Source organism: Petromyzon marinus, chromosome 28, assembly GCF_048934315.1.
Source record: "Petromyzon marinus isolate PM22_M1 ecotype Great Lakes invasive population chromosome 28, UKy_Petmar_22M1.pri1.0, whole genome shotgun sequence".
In the NCBI taxonomy this organism is placed as follows: Eukaryota; Metazoa; Chordata; class Hyperoartia; order Petromyzontiformes; family Petromyzontidae; genus Petromyzon; species Petromyzon marinus.
Window position 1 is genome coordinate 7,155,089 of NC_133694.1, and position 19,129 is coordinate 7,174,217.

The window sequence follows — 19,129 nt, forward strand, 5'->3', positions numbered from 1 at the left end:
AGGAATTAGCATAAAATTTAGCATTGAAATGGCTGAATGATTAGCTTGTGACTGGTCACAGAAATAGCTATGTTAAAAGTTAAAGCATACACATCCGCAGAGGCACCCATTGTTAAAAGGAATTAGCATAGAATTTAGCATTGAAATAGCTAAGTTAAGGCATACACATCCGCAGAGGCACCCCTTGACAATGGGATTAGCATAGAATTTAGCATTGAAATGGCTGAGTGATTCGCTTGTAACTGCTACAGAAATAGCTACGTTGAAGTCAGAGCATACACATTCACCGAGGCACTTAGTACAAATCAAACAGGAGAATTTAGCATTGAAATAACTAGGCGAATTTAGCATTGAAATAACTGGGTGATTTGCTAGTGACTGGTCACAGAAATGACTACACATCTGAGCTATTCACAGTACTATATAGTGAACCAATAAAAACTAAAATATAAATTACCTTCATGTTATCAATAAACTCTATATTCTCCAATCAGCTAAGCTACCAACCATAAGTCGTTATATATCACAATGCTATATGGCGAAAAAATGGGTGGATTCTTACCCTCAAATTTCCGTACCACGGATAGCTATGGGCCCCGTTCAGACGGACGAGTTCGTCCATGGTCGGAACAGAGGAGGGGGAGAGAGACAGCTGCGAGGCCCTAGTATGCTCCATGTTGTAAACCATACCATTAACCGTGGTGTGAGAGGTATTAAGAGGCAATGCTGGCGAAAGAGCTGCGGTCTGAAGGACATCGTAAAATTACAATTAATTAAGAACAGAAATGATTTAACACATCTTTCCAGTGGTTACTAAGCCTGAATCCATCTTCTCGGTTGAAATTGTCTCTGTGCTTGTATATGTGAATGGCCTCATGAACGAATCTCTCATGGTAGCCGGTTGGTTTGCAAAGAACCTCCGTCTTGGAGAAGTCAATGTCATGTGAGCCCACTGAATTGTAACAGTGGTCTGCCACGGCAGAGGAGTTCGTCTTACCGTGTTTCAAGTCTGCTTTATGTTCGCGGATGCGGTCCGAGATATGTCTTTTGGTTTCTCCAATGTAGCTACTACCACAGAGGCACTTTAGTTTGTAAACGCCTGGATACTGTATGTCTGGAAGAGCATCTTTTACAGATGGAACTAAATCACGGATTTTGTGTACTGTGTTGAATCGGACCTGGATCTTGTGTTTATTCAGGATTTTGGAGATCTTTTTAGTGACCCCTGCAATGTAGGGTAAGGTGATGGTTTTGAGTGGCTCCACAAGAGGATCCTTCTTCATGACTGGAGTGATGGCTTTGCGGATTGTGTAGTCGGAGTAGCCATTAGCCCTGAGAGCCTGGTGTACGTGCTTGAGTTCACTGGTAATGTGTTCCTGGTCGGAAATGCATTGGGCTCTATGGTATAGAGTCTTGATGAGGCAGTTCTTCTGGGATGGATGGTGGTGGGAATCCGGTTTCAAGTAAGCATCTGTATGGGTAGCTTTCCTGTAGACAGAGTGGCTCATTGAACCATCATGTCTCCTTTTAATTAAGACATCCAGAAAGGGTAGTTTGCCATCTTTTTCGACCTCCATGGTAAATCTGATGGCTGGGTGTATGGAATTGATGTGGTCGCGGAATTGGTCTAGAGCAGGCTGGCCATGTGGCCAGATGACAAAGGTGTCATCAACGTACCTCTTCCATAAGGTCGGGCGTAGAGTGGCAGTCTGGATGGCGTCAGTTTCAAATTTTTCCATGAATACGTTGGCTACAACCGGAGATAGGGGGGAGCCCATTGGGGTGCCCTCAGTTTGTTTGTAGAAAGTTCCATTCCAGGTGAAGTATGTGTTGGTTAAGCAATGTCTCACCAGGGGGGGTACATCAGTATGCAGTCCTTGATGAACCAGGTCTTCAATGATAGCGATGGTGTCAGGTACCGGGACTTTGGTGAACAAGGACACCACATCAAAACTGACAAGCAGGTCGTTTGGGGACAGGGAAATGTCTTTGATTGTCGATACCAGGTGAGTAGAATTTAGTACCGCAGAGGTGGTTTTTCCAGTGAAAGGTCGCAGTATATCAGCCAGAAAACGTGCCAGTTTGTAGGTGGGGGAGCTGATAGTAGAGACAATGGGACGAAGGGGTGTATCTTCTTTGTGTATCTTTGGAAGGCCATATAATCTTGGTGGTCTGGCAGCAGAGGGTTTCAACGAGAACTGTTTGATCTCATCAATTAATGCTGTTGAATCAGAGATAATTTTGTTCGTTTTGGTGACCAGGCTGTTGGTGGGATCTCTTTTTATTTTTGTATAGCTGCCATCGTTGAGTAGTTCTTGAATTTTGTTGTTATATTCTGTTTTGTCCATGATGACAGTGGCATTGCCTTTGTCGGCTGAGAGAACGACAATATCATCCCTCTTTTTTAATTGAGATAATTCAAAACGTTCGTCTTTGCTGACGACGTTCGTCTTTGCTGACGTGATCTGAACGTGGCTCTCTCACTCCAGCGCTGTCCTACCAGACAGTCTCGCCCCCTTCACCTGATGAAGGCCGCTTGTGTTGTGGCCGAAACGTCGTGAGAATATTATTGTGTTATTTTATTTTATCAATTTATTATTTTATTCTCATTCTACGTGACTTTACCGAAAGAACCAAAGAAGATGAATCATTGCAGTCACGAAAGCTTTAAATCGAAACTATTATATAATCTATATTCTTGGTTCTTTCGGTATAAAGTAACGTTGAAGGGAAACAATAAAATGATGACTGTTTGTGTTACAGTCGAAACGTCGTGAGAATTTTATTGTTTTATATATTTTTTATTATTTTATTGTTTCCCTTCAATGTGACTTTACCGAAAGAACCAAGAATATGAATCACTGCAGTCACGAAAGCTTTAAATCAAAATTTATTATATAATCTGTTTTCCCTTTAAGGTCAGTGCTGTTGACTAATGTCTAAAATTTGTTATATCTAGCACTACTGTAAATTTAATATAATACTTGAATGTGTGACTAAATCACGTATGTCCTACATTAATGGACTGATTTCATGATCAATAACTCATTCAAAAGCTCTTGGTCTAATTCTTATATTTTACAAACTTTAGTTGTTTAGCGAGTCAAGGCATTGTCTTGATCACTTTTAACATACAGAGTCAACTTGGAGCTTATTTTCACTGGACGGAAGCAGGGACGTATGAATATATTTATGATTAGCTATGTAGACTCTTGGAACGATATTTTACAAACGTACATGTATTCAAGTTTTCAGGAACTTAAGGAAAAATATAATTATTCTGAATACATTTTCCTGGGTATGAGGTTGAACTGCGTCTGTCAAAGGTGTCACCTAAGAAATACAGTTGTTGTAGGCAAGGGAGAAACCAACTCTTCCTCCCTGGCTTTGGCTCAGGAATCATAAGCAGGAGCGTGGTGTTTGTGAGATAAGCAGAGGAGTGTGATTGGATGGGATAGAGGCAGCTTGAAGTTTGGACCTGCACTCAAAGACGGTCACTGTATCGTGTGGTGTCAGATGCACTTCTGCTGCGGTCTGGAACGTTCTTCCTTGAATTTGTAAATCATTGAAAACTAATTTCTCTAGAACTGATTTTTGAAATTAGTTCGTTATCCTTCACCTGCACCTGGCTACATACGGTGCGAAATAAGTTAAACTTCCAAACATAAAGGCAGAGATTTAAAAAAAACGATCATCTGTTGTCCATGCAACAATAATATCTTGATTTGAAGCTTTTGTGACTGCAGGAATCCATGCTAATTTAATTTATTTTTTTCTACCTACGTGACTTTTACCGAAAGAACCAAAGAGTAACAATGAATATGTTTCACCTTTGAAAGTAAACTATTCCAGTGCATGGGAATTTATCAACGCACGGAGGAATGACTCTCGGACAGATCTGTATCATCAGCCACGAGCAAGCCACTGCTGGAGGTCTCTCAATGCCGTCACCACCTCTCACGATTTACGTGACGCAAACGAGCCACCCAGCACCGGCCTGCAGTGGAGCTGATTTCATTGCTCTATCTCCGCAGTGGTCGAGTCTGCACGCATGCGTTCCATTCCTTGGCTGCCACTCCGCCGTTATTCTCGGCCATCATCGCACTTTCTTGCGACGTGTTCCACCCAAGGCCCCTCCAATTAGCACGGTTGGCTACGTGCGGTGCGAAAGAAGTTCTGCATCGTGCAACAGACATGCAAGGCCATGGCAGCCAAGCTGTGTACGAATTAGTAGAGTGGAGAGCCGCGTGTTTAAACATTGAACACCACAGCATTTCATCTTTGCTACCGCAAGCTGACTGCTGTGGGTGTGGTCACAATTATCAGCATTTTCACATACGTGCAACATCATACCCTAGGCCCTAGGGAGAACAATTCAATTATTTGCGAAGGCATTAGCGATGTCCCTTGGAATCGCTTTCTGCAGCTAATGTCTTTGTTAATGATCTTGGCCATCAAGGCTGATGAGCCATCAGTCTCCATAACGTTATTTCGTTAAACCACTTTGCATGTAACACCCATTTGAGAACACGAATCGGTACAACAGCGAATTCATATTTTGCGCCACCTCGCATTCACATATTTTAAGTCTATTCACAATTACAGCTATTCCATAAATTTACACAATACTAACTTGCTTTTTTAAAACAGGACGTTTTGATTTCAACAGGGCCCTGTCGTTGAGGTGTGATAATCTCACGAATAACACCTACACCTGGCTATCCAGCAGCATTTGTTAAACAAGAATGACTATGCCGATGAGACCCAGCATGTTGAAAGTGGTCCAGAGAAAGCTTTGCGTGCTTAAACAATTCATGCTGGATAATATTGCTCAGGAAAGCCAATAGGCAGATGGACTAATACACATGTTGTATGTATGCGTTTCATCAATCGCACTGCAATGCCCTGTATCGCATGTTGCCCTAATACACTTATTGAAAAATGGTATTTGAGTTCACATTTCTCTGGCCCAAATACATAACCATTTCTCAACAACCGTTAATACCTAATGGCCTGCGTTTAATTATTGTCATGTCATCTGCATGATCTATTCTGACTATTTATTTGGCAAAAGTGATTGATGGGCCTATATTGACTGCTCGTCTGTTATTTTCAGCACTCTGATTTATATAAAGAAACAAAATTGTCAATTACTGGGTCAGACGGACATATTTTGTCCATTAAGGCAATGGAATTTTGCTTTATTTTAATTGACTGAGCCACCACAAGTGTATTCATAATTTAAACCTGTCGACCTCATAATTTTGTGCAATACATTGCATAAACATTTAATGTATAATTAAAACATGCAGCTTACCTCTTCGATAGCACCCTGCTTGAATGTCTTTTTAAAAGGCAATGTCTTAATCCTTCTGTTAAAGGGTACAGTTATTTTTCCACAAGTGCCCGCTGATATATATATTTTAATTAATATGTATTTGCTATCAGCGGTGCAACTCTTAATAGTAGATAATGGTCTACTGAAGCGGGTACCACAGAATTACTTCTGAGATCCCTACAAGTTACCCCTTATCCACATTTGGAGGCAGCCAGCCGTTTTTTTTACCAGCAATGTTCCACTGAATGGTGTTTATCCCTTCACAACGAAACTAATATGTTGAATTCTCAGAGCTTAAATTTTAAATCTAGAGCTTAAATCTAGTCATCGTTCATTCGTTTGTTTCTCAGTCCGCTTGTCCTGGTGAGGGTCGTGGCAGCAGCATGCTAGTCATATCAAGCGACATTTCAAATGTAATCATGGTTTTGTTAACCATTAGGTGGCTGCACTTAAGAACCTGGTTTAATAAAGGGCAGCTACCGTGATTCAAAGCCATGATCTCAATGCTGCAGTATGAGGCTTTCTGGCCTCTGAGCCACTCGTGTTTTCTAATTTGCAGCATTTTTTGTGTTGAAATGAGCGATGCTTTAACTGGACCTGGGCCACTCTTTTCACCAACTCGTGCCGACCAGCGTGGTGAAGTATGGTCACATAACCCCCACGTTTGCAGCATTAATTTGTCTTTCAGCTCTCTTCCCAACAGATGTCCGAGCGGCATCGCAAAAGCACGAGGGCAGTCGTTTCCCTTGCCTTGCTGGGGTCATTCAGTGTCAGTTCTCCCCTCTAGCCCCTACCTGTAACATCTATTGCCGGGCTTTATGATTTGAGGAAATGGACTTTGAAAGGAGAGTGCCTTTTAGCCGCATGCTTTTGGCCACATTTCGACTTTTAGGTCGAACCTGCCACCGATTTGGTCAACTTTATGTTTTTTTTTTCCAATGAAGCCACAGACCACTAAGTCACAATTTTGTGAATAATAATGTTTTTTTGCTTTTACGTGGGCAAGATGTTCGTGAGCCATTTTAAATGTGTGGTCAATGAACCGCAGGCTAAGAGCCATTCGTCTGGCGGTCAATGTCACAGTGTGGAGGTTCACAGAGCTACACAGAGTGGCTATGTTGAGTGGTGACTCACAGAGGACGAACTGAGGCCTGCATTACTCTCATGAACTAGAATCTGACAATGTGCACTAGCGTACTCTGCTGTACATTACACGGAATTTTACTTGATTGGAAGTATCACGTGGTTGGGTAAAGTATCGAGCTGCTATTGCTGCAGTGAAACTACGCAATGGATGAAAAGTTAACGAAGAAATGACAACATCGGAAGGGGTTAGAATTGCTAAACAGGTAGGCATATCCAACATTCCCACTGGTTGGCCTTCTTTGCTGAGTATATAACTATTTGTCACCAGGATACATTTAATAAAGGAGGCCCTGCAACTGAAACATCATGACCACTCTTTCTTCCCGCTCACAATAAAAGGCTTCTTAAAATGTCCTGGATATCCATGTACGGATACAGCCCTCTGACAATCCGCTGTTGGATGAGGGACTGCCCACACCGTGCGGGTCTTGTTGATTACACTGGTCTACAAATTTGTTATTAGACGTCGTCTGCTTCAGAGATGAAATGTGCTGTTTATTGTGGATGTTGATGTGCTTAATACAAATATGGCAATTGAAACAACTGATTGGCTACTGTTCCCAAGATGATAATAGGGTTTTCCTCTTTCTGGCAATAAAACAGCTTGTGTTAAGATGCTAAAACACCAAACTGAAATCTTTTGCAAGGAATCATGTCTGCATTAACCACAGATACTTGTGGTGAACATGCAAACAACAAAACATGCTCTGACAGTATATGCATTGTCTTTGAAACTGATTGGTCCACACCATAGGCAGCTTTCTTTAGAGCCCATGCCAAAAGGCGAACAGCACAAAGACAATGCCACTATCAGGACATTGAGAGCTCGGGGTGAGCAGCTACGTCATGGGACCTCCTTTGCCAGTATTAAATTATGATAATTGGGTTTTCCTCTTTCTGGCAATTAAACAGGTGTTAAGATGTTAAAACACCAAATTGAAACCATTGCAAGGAATCATGTCTGCGTTAACCGGTTCAATTTCCCACACTAACACAGCCACTTCGCTCGTTGCTGCTCTGCAATCTTCCATTAACATGCTACTCTCTCACATTAACATGCTAATCTCTCACATTAACATGCTACTCTCTCACATTGACACGCTACTCTCTCATATTAACATGCTACTCTCTCACATTAACATGCTACTCTCTCACATTAACATGTTAATCTCTCACATTAACATGCTACTCTCACATTAACATGCTACTCACATTAACACGCTACTCACTCACATTAACATGCTACTCTCTCACATTAACATGCCACTCACTCACATTAACATGCTACTCTCTCACATTAACATGCTACTCTCTCACATTAACATGCTTCCCTCTCACATTAACATGCTACTCTCTCACATTAACATGCTACTTTCTCACATTAACGTGCTTCTCTCTCACATTAACATGCTACTCTCTCACATTAACATAGCCACCTCAGCATGCTCGACGTGGAGGCCACTCACCGATCTCACATTAACATGCTACTCTCTCACATTAACACGCTACTCTCTCACATTAACATGCTAATCTCTCACATTAACATGCTACTCACATTAACATGCTACTCTTTCACATTAACATGCTACTCTCTCACATTAACGTGCTTCTCTCTCACATTAACATGCTACTATCTCACATTAACATGCTACTCTCTCACATTAACATGCTACTCTCTCACATTAACATGCTTCTCTCTCACATTAACATGCTACTCTCTCACATTAACATGCTACTATCTCACATTAACATGCTACTCTATCACATTACCATGCTACTCTCTCACATTAACATGCTACTCTCTCACATTAACATGCTACTATCTCACATTAACATGCTACTCTCTCACATTAACATGCTACTCTCTCACATTAACATGCTACTCTCTCACATTAACATGCTTCTCTCACACATTAACATGCTACTCTCTCACATTAACATGCTACTATCTCACATTAACATGCTACTCTCTCAAATTAACATGCTACTCTCTCACATTAACATGCTAATCTCTCACATTAACATGCTACTCACATTAACATGCTTCTCTCTCACATTAACATGCTAACTCTCCCATTAACATGCTACTCACATTAACATGCTACTCTCTCACATTAACATGCTACTCTCACATTAACATGCTACTCTCTCACATTGACATGCTACTATCTCACATTAACATGCTTCTCTCTCACATTAACATGCTACTCTCTCACATTAACATGCTACTCTCTCACATTAACATGTTAATCTCTCACATTAACATGCTACTATCTCACATTAACATGCTACTCACATTAACACGCTACTCACTCACATTAACATGCTACTCTCTCACATTAAGATGCTACTCTCTCACATTAACATGCTACTCTCTCACATTAACATGCTACTCTCTCACATTAACATGCTACTCTCTCACATTAACATGCTACTCTCTCACATTAACATGCTACTCTCTCACATTAACATGCTTCTCTCTCACATTAACATGCTACTCTCTCACATTAACATGCTACTCTCTCACATTAACGTGCTTCTCTCTCACATTAACATGCTACTCTCTCACATTAAGATAGCCACCTCAGCATGCTCGACGTGGAGGCCACTCACCGATCTCACATCAACATGCTACTCACATTAACATGCTACTCTCTCACATTAACACGCTACTCTCTCACATTAACGTGCTTCTCCCTCACATTAACATGCTACTATCTCACATTAACATGCTACTCTCTCACATTAACATGCTACTCTCTCACATTAACATGCTACTATCTCACATTAACATGCTACTCTCTCACATTAACATGCTTCTCTCTCACATTAACATGCTTCTCTCTCACATTAACATGCTACTCTCTCACATTAACATGCTACTCACATTAACATGCTACTCACATCAACATGCTACTCTCTCACATTAACATGCTACTCTCTCACATTAACATGCTTCTCTCTCACATTAACATGCTACTCTCTCACATTAACATGCTACTCACATTAACATGCTACTCACATCAACATGTTACTCTCTCACATTAACACGCTACTCTCTCACATTAACATGCTTCTCTCTCACATTAACATGCTACTATCTCACATTAACATGCTACTCTCTCACATTAACATGCTTCTCTCTCACATTAACATGCTAATCTCTCACATTAACATGCTACTCACATTAACATGCTTCTCTCTCACATTAACATGCTAATCTCTCACATTAACACGCTACTCACATTAACATGCTACTCACATTAACATGCTACTCTCACATTAACATGCTTCTCTCTCACATTAACATGCTTCTCTCTCACATTAACATGCTACTCTATCACATTAACATGCTAATCTCTCCCATTAACATGCTACTCACATTAACATGCTACTCTCTCACATTAACATGCTACTCTCACATTAACATGCTACTCTCTCACATTGACATGCTACTATCTCACATTAACATGCTTCTCTCTCACATTAACATGCTACTCTCTCACATTAACATGCTACTCTCTCACATTAACATGTTAATCTCTCACATTAACATGCTACTATCTCACATTAACATGCTACTCACATTAACACGCTACTCACTCACATTAACATGCTACTCTCTCACATTAAGATGCTACTCTCTCACATTAACATGCTACTCTCTCACATTAACATGCTACTCTCTCACATTAACATGCTACTCTCTCACATTAACATGCTACTCTCTCACATTAACATGCTACTCTCTCACATTAACATGCTTCTCTCTCACATTAACATGCTACTCTCTCACATTAACATGCTACTCTCTCACATTAACGTGCTTCTCTCTCACATTAACATGCTACTCTCTCACATTAAGATAGCCACCTCAGCATGCTCGACGTGGAGGCCACTCACCGATCTCACATCAACATGCTACTCACATTAACATGCTACTCTCTCACATTAACACGCTACTCTCTCACATTAACGTGCTTCTCCCTCACATTAACATGCTACTATCTCACATTAACATGCTACTCTCTCACATTAACATGCTACTCTCTCACATTAACATGCTACTATCTCACATTAACATGCTACTCTCTCACATTAACATGCTTCTCTCTCACATTAACATGCTTCTCTCTCACATTAACATGCTACTCTCTCACATTAACATGCTACTCACATTAACATGCTACTCACATCAACATGCTACTCTCTCACATTAACATGCTACTCTCTCACATTAACATGCTTCTCTCTCACATTAACATGCTACTCTCTCACATTAACATGCTACTCACATTAACATGCTACTCACATCAACATGTTACTCTCTCACATTAACACGCTACTCTCTCACATTAACATGCTTCTCTCTCACATTAACATGCTACTATCTCACATTAACATGCTACTCTCTCACATTAACATGCTTCTCTCTCACATTAACATGCTAATCTCTCACATTAACATGCTACTCACATTAACATGCTTCTCTCTCACATTAACATGCTAATCTCTCACATTAACACGCTACTCACATTAACATGCTACTCACATTAACATGCTACTCTCACATTAACATGCTTCTCTCTCACATTAACATGCTTTTCTCTCACATTAACATGCTACTCTATCACATTAACATGCTAATCTCTCACATTAACATGCTACTCTCTCACATTAACATGTTAATCTCTCACATTAACATGCTACTATCTCACATTAACATGCTACTCACATTAACACGCTACTCACTCACATTAACATGCTACTCTCTCACATTAAGATGCTACTCTCTCACATTAACATGCTACTCTCTCACATTAACATGCTACTCTCTCACATTAACATGCTACTCTCTCACATTAACATGCTACTCTCTCACATTAACATGCTACTCTCTCACATTAACATGCTTCTCTCTCACATTAACATGCTACTCTCTCACATTAACATGCTACTCTCTCACATTAACGTGCTTCTCTCTCACATTAACATGCTACTCTCTCACATTAAGATAGCCACCTCAGCATGCTCGACGTGGAGGCCACTCACCGATCTCACATCAACATGCTACTCACATTAACATGCTACTCTCTCACATTAACACGCTACTCTCTCACATTAACGTGCTTCTCCCTCACATTAACATGCTACTATCTCACATTAACATGCTACTCTCTCACATTAACATGCTACTCTCTCACATTAACATGCTACTATCTCACATTAACATGCTACTCTCTCACATTAACATGCTTCTCTCTCACATTAACATGCTTCTCTCTCACATTAACATGCTACTCTCTCACATTAACATGCTACTCACATTAACATGCTACTCACATCAACATGCTACTCTCTCACATTAACATGCTACTCTCTCACATTAACATGCTTCTCTCTCACATTAACATGCTACTCTCTCACATTAACATGCTACTCACATTAACATGCTACTCACATCAACATGTTACTCTCTCACATTAACACGCTACTCTCTCACATTAACATGCTTCTCTCTCACATTAACATGCTACTATCTCACATTAACATGCTACTCTCTCACATTAACATGCTTCTCTCTCACATTAACATGCTAATCTCTCACATTAACATGCTACTCACATTAACATGCTTCTCTCTCACATTAACATGCTAATCTCTCACATTAACACGCTACTCACATTAACATGCTACTCACATTAACATGCTACTCTCACATTAACATGCTTCTCTCTCACATTAACATGCTTCTCTCTCACATTAACATGCTACTCTATCACATTAACATGCTAATCTCTCACATTAACATGCTATTCTCTCACATTAACATCCTTCTCTCTCACATTAACATGCTTCTCTCTCACATTAACATGGTACTCTCTCACATTAACATGCTACTCTCACATTAACATGCTACTCCCTCACATTAACATGCTACTCTCTCACAATAACATGCTACTCTCTCACATTAACATGCTACTCTCTCACATTAACATGCTACTCTCTCACATTAACATGCTACTCTCTCACATTAACATGCTTCTCTCTCACATTAACATGCTTCTCTCTCACATTAACATGCTTCTCTCTCACATTAACATGCTACTCTCTCACATTAACATGCTACTCACATTAACATGCTACTCACATCAACATGCTACTCTCTCACATTAACACGCTACTCTCTCACATTAACATGCTTCTCTCTCACATTAACATGCTACTCTCTCACATTAACATGCTACTCACATTAACATGCTACTCACATCAACATGTTACTCTCTCACATTAACACGCTCTCTCTCACATTAACATGCTTATCTCTCACATTAACATGCTACTATCTCACATTAACATGCTACTCTCTCACATTAACATGCTTCTCTCTCACATTAACATGCTAATCTCTCACATTAACATGCTACTCACATTAACATGCTTCTCTCTCACATTAACATGCTAATCTCTCACATTAACACGCTACTCACATTAACATGCTACTCACATTAACATGCTACTCTCACATTAACATGCTTCTCTCTCACATTAACATGCTTCTCTCTCACATTAACATGCTACTCTATCACATTAACATGCTAATCTCTCACATTAACATGCTATTCTCTCACATTAACATCCTTCTCTCTCACATTAACATGCTTCTCTCTCACATTAACATGCTACTCTCTCACATTAACATGCTACTCTCACATTAACATGCTACCCTCTCACATTAACATGCTACTCTCTCACAATAACATGCTACTCTCTCACATTAACATGCTAATCTCTCACATTAACATGCTTCTCTCTCACATTAACATGCTAATCTCTCACATTAACATGCTACTCTCTCACATTAACATGCTTCTCTCTCACATTAACATGCTTCTCTCTCACATTAACATGCTACTCTCTCACATTAACATGCTATTCTCTCACATTAACATCCTTCTCTCTCACATTAACATGCTTCTCTCTCACATTAACATGCTACTCTCTCACATTAACATGCTACTCTCACATTAACATGCTACTCTCTCACATTAACATGCTACTCTCTCACAATAACATGCTTCTCTCTCACATTAACATGCTAATCTCTCACATTAACATGCTACTCTCTCACATTAACATGCTTCTCTCTCACATTAACATGCTTCTCTCTCACATTAACATGCTACTCTCTCACATTAACATTCTTCTCTCTCACATTAACATGCTACTCTCTCACATTAACATGCTTCTCTCTCACATTAACATGCTACTCACATTAACATGCTACTGACATTAACATGCTAATCTCTCACATTAACATGATACTCACATTAACATGCTACTCTATCACATTAACATGCTTCTCTATCACATTAACATGCTACTCTCTCGCATTAACATGCTAATCTCTCACATTAACATGATGCTCTCTCACATCAACATGCTGCTGTCTCACATTAACATGCTAATCTCTCACATTAACATGCTACTCACATTAACATGCTACTCACATTAACATGCTACTCTATCACATTAACATGCTACTATCTCACATTAACATGCTGCTCTCTCACATTAACATGCTACTCTCTCACATTAACATGCTAATCTCTCACATTAACATGCTAATCTCTCACGTTAACATGCTTCTCTCTCACATTAACATGCGTCTCTATCACATTAACATGCTAATCTCTCACATTAACATAGCGACCTCCGCGCCCTCGTCGTGGAGGCCGCTCTCCGATTTTACATTAACATGCTAATTTCTCATATTAACATAACTAGCCCCGCCCACTTCGTGTATGACCCTTGGGCTACACCTATTTTAAACCTTTAAAACAGCCTGCTTCAGCAGCTTTCCCCTCTTTTTTCCTCCTGATGGCGATTGCTTGCGTTGTGATCGAAACGTCGTAGTTTTAGGTTTTGTTTTTTTGTTATTTTCTTTGAACCTATCTACGCGACTTTACCGAAAGACCCAAATAATATGAATTGCTGCAGTCACGAAAGCTTTAAGTCAAGATCCAATCAACAATTTTAAGCATAATTTTTATTCTCAGTGACCCAGAATTAGTTAAGTTGGACAACATTTATTTCAGAAGCATTTTGGCTATAGACCAGTGTTATTTGACCATACTTCACCACTCTGGTCGGTGCGGATTGGCGAAGGAATGGAGCATAAACATAGCAGCATTTATGTACAGTCGAAGATTGGGTTTTACCACACTGCCACATGCCAGCCACCACATTGCCTCACAGCCTATAGCAACTTGTTTTGCATGGTGGTCACCCATCCAAAGCACTGTCCAGACTCAACACTGCTGAGCCTCCGAGAGCTGATGAGAACAAGCACATTTTGTTGGGGCATCATTTCAAAAGTTTTCAACTTGTGATATGGGCTCGAAAGAATCTGGTCTTGGGCAGAACATGTCCGTCAGTTTGTTGCCAATCCCACGCACCTCTGATTTAGCACGGTTGGCTACGTATGGTGTGAAACGAGTTAAACATACATACACACACACACGATGGCCGGTGGTCGAGACAAATGAAAGCGGGATCCAATGGAGAAAAATCTCCCCGAGGGATAACATCCACCGAGGAGCTGGAGCGATGATATCAGCCCGTGTGCAGGAGCTTGGTGGATTGTTGTATCGCAAGACGGTGAGAGACGACAGCAGCTTTGGAAGGCCAGTCTCGGACAGGTCACGGCTGACGTTGCTGCTGATGATGATGATTGCCAAATCCAAATTTGTCTAATGTGACTTAATTGAGCCCTTTAAACAAACGTGTGTGTTTAGCTCAGCGACGCTCACATTCCTCGTCTGCCCAGTTTAATTAAGCCCTGCCTAATCACGCCCAGCGCAACCTTAATTCACCTAGCCCAGTCGCAATTTACCTCACCAAATCCTGGCAATAATTACCCAACACGGCACTATTAAAATGTGGGCAATTCAGGATCTATCTAGTGCAGTTTAAGGCACATGCGGGTTTTTTTTCCTTCTCAAAGTACAACCCTTTATCACTCTACTGCTGGATGAAGGTTTAGCCACAGCACGTCAGTCATGAAGGTTGTTTAACCATACTTCGCCACAATGGTAAGTGCAGCCTGGTGAAGGGGGAGCCCAGGACTTATTGGGATATTTCTCGCCACTGATGTTAGCCGTTGCTGGGAATGGAAGTCAAGTTGCCAGGTTCAGTTGCATTGGACAAACCGCAGTGCAACTGCTGCCACTCATAAGTAGCTGCTGTCTTGCCATTGATTCGATAGCAATTACAGATTAAGTAAATGTAATGTGATTCAAAGCGAAATGTGAATATAGGGTGAATGTTACATATATATTTACAGTTTTGGTCAAATTCGAAGTTTAACAAAGATATAACATGGGAATCGATTATTGGAAACTGGATGTATCAGTTTATGAAAATGGGCCCATTGGGAAATGCTATCGCGGAGTACCCTGGTATGCACACCAACGCTCTCTCTCTCTCTTGTTCGTCCATCATCATAGTTGATGATGACCATGGCACGTTTGTCATTTTGCTGGGTTTTGATGAGTGCGCAGATGGCTGAACAGGCCAATCCGAGCCCGGGATTCTCTGTTGCAACACTGGACAGGTCAGGGAGGATGACGTAGAGCTCTGAGGTGCAGCCACAAAGTCCTCCCTTGGTAGATTAGCGCTGCTGCCTCTTCAAGATAGCGCCGGAGCTTCTCCTGCACTCACAGAGGACTGCACCGTCCCGTACTTCTCTTCTCCAGGCAGGTCGATCCTGAGCTTGTGGTTCCCAGCTTTTCAGGTCGAATCCAAAGCTCTTCAAGGAAGCATTTTTAAGAGTGTCCTTGTAGCGCTTTTTGGGGCCACCTTTGCGCTCGCTTGCAGAGCAGCTAAGTGTACAATTCACCCTGTTGCATTTGGACAGTTATTTAAGTGGTAAAGTTGACAGTCCAGGATCGCTCTTAACACTCTCACCACCACCAGCATCTGGCTTGAGCTCTTCCACTCGGTTGCTCATCTCTAGGTGCCATGCAACGGTGGCGAAAAGTGATCTGCCTCGCCTGGTATACAGGAAGTTGTGGGTTCGATCCCGACTCTGCCGACGCCTGTGTATTTGGAGTTTGCGTTTTTTTTCCCCGGGGTCGCGTGGATTTTTCTCTGGGTCCTCCGGTTTTTCCCTCCACATTAAGAAACACGCGTTTCGAGTATTTGGCTGCAATAACATTTCCGCGCGATAAGCCATCTCGTTGAGCTATCATCTGTGATGGCCAGGTCGCTTCTGAGAAAGAGCTCTATAGCTCGGTGGGCCTTACCTGGTAAAATAAAAATAAAAGTTTCTGTTACAGTTTCGTTTCAACGCCTTGTCTCGGTAATATGCCCTCTGCGCTACCAACCAAAGGCTCAGCGAGCCCCAAGCTAATTTACACTCCGTTCACAAAACCGCAGCCGATGCATCTACAGTGAGGGAAAAAAAAAGTATTTGATCCCATGCGATTTTGTACGTTTGCCCACTGACAAAGAAATGATCAGTCTATAATTTTAATGGTAGGTTTATTTGAACAGTGAGAGACAGAATAACAACTAAAAAATCCAGAAAAACTCATGTCAAAAATGTTATAAATTGATTTGCATTTTAATGAGGGAAATAAGTATTTGACCCCCTCTCAATCAGAAAGATTTCTGGCTCCCAGGTGTCTTTTATACAGGTAACGAGCTGAGATTAGGAGCACACTCTTAAAGCGAGTGCTCCTAATCTCAGCTTGTTACCTATATAAGACACCTGTCCACAAAAGCAATCAATCAATCAGATTCCAAACTCTCCACCATGGCCAAGACCAAAGAGCTCTCCAAGGATGTCAGGAACAATATTGTAGACCTACACAAGGCTGGAATGGGCTACAAGACCATTACCAAGCAGCTTGGTGAGAAGGTAACAACAGTTGGTGCGATTATTCGCAAATGGAAGAAACACAAAATAACTGACAAATCTCCCTCGGCCTGGGGCTCCATGCAAGATCTCACCTCGTGGAGTTGCAATGATCATGAGAACGGTGAGGAATTAGCCCAGAACTACACGGGAGGATCTTGTCAATGATCTCAAGGCAGCTGGGACCATAGTCACCAAGAAAACAATTGGAAACACACTATGCCGTGAAGGACTAAAATCCTGCAGCGCCCGCAAGGTCCCCCTGCTCAAGAAAGCACATATACATGCCTGTCTGAAGTTTGCCAATGAACATCTGAATGATTCAGAGGACAACTGGGTGAAAGTGTTGTGGTCAGATGAGACCAAAATGGAGCTCTTTGGCATCAACTCAACTCGCCGTGTTTGGAGGAGGAGGAATGCTGCCTATGACCCCAAGAACACCATCCCCATCGTCAAACATGGAGGTGGAAACATTATGCTTTGGGGGTGTTTTTCTGCTAAGGGGACAGGACAAATTTTGATTTAAAGCTTTCGTGACTGCAGTAATTCATATTCTTAGTTTTTTCGGTAAGGTCACGTTGAAGAGAAACAACAAAATAATAAAATATATATTTTCTATATATATTCTATATATAGAAACAACAAAATAATAAAATATATATTTTATTATTTTGTTGTTTCTCTTCAACGTGACTTTACCGAAAAAACTAGGGACAGGACAACTTCACCGCATCAAAGGGACGATGGACGGGGCCATGTACCGTAAAATCTTGGGTGAGAACCTCCTTCCCTCAGCCAGGGCATTGAAAATGGGTCGTGGATGGGTATTCCAGCATGACAATGACCCAAAACACACGGCCAAGGCAACAAAGGAGTGGCTCAAGAAGAAGCACATTAAGGTCCTGGAGTGGCCTAGCCAGTCTCCAGACCTTAATCCCATAGAAAATCTGTGGAGGGAGCTGAAGGTTCGAGTTGCCAAACGTCAGCCTCGAAACCTTAATGACTTGGAGAAGATCTGCAAAGAGGAGTGGGACAAAATCCCTTCTGAGATGTGTGCAAACCTGGTGGCTAACTACAAGAAACGTCTGACCTCTGTGATTGCCAACAAGGGTTTTGCCACCAAGTGCTAAGTTATGTTTTGCAGAGGGGTCAAATACTTATTTCCCTCGTTAAAATGCAAATCAATTTATAACATTTTTGACATGCGTTTTTCTGGATTTTGTTGTTGTTATTCTGTCTCTCACTGTTCAAATAAACCTACCATTAAAATTATAGACCGATGATTTCTTTGTCAGTGGGCAAACGTACAAAATCAGCAGGGGATCAAATACTTTTTTTTCCCTCACTGCATTCCCGCAGCACCTGGTGTCAAGCCGCGCAGACAACTCCGCCTGCACCTTCGTGCCATGTGAGATAGAATCCGCCCATCTAACCACCCACCCCCAACCTACCCCACCCACCCACCACCTCACTAAGAAGTCACCAACCATTTCATTTCCACAATCGATGGGTGCCAAGCCTGCGCCTATGATTAAATCGCGAATATACTTGCCCTGACAGCGTCTCGTTCCAACCGTTACCGTACATTACGGTTATGATGGACAATTCCCCCATGTCTGGTGAGTGCCTGGTGCATCGCATTAGGGTAATGGGTTGTCTGCTGCAGAGGGAAGCGAGCATGCAGCCATCCCCCAAACGTGTGTGTGTGTATGCACACTCCGTAA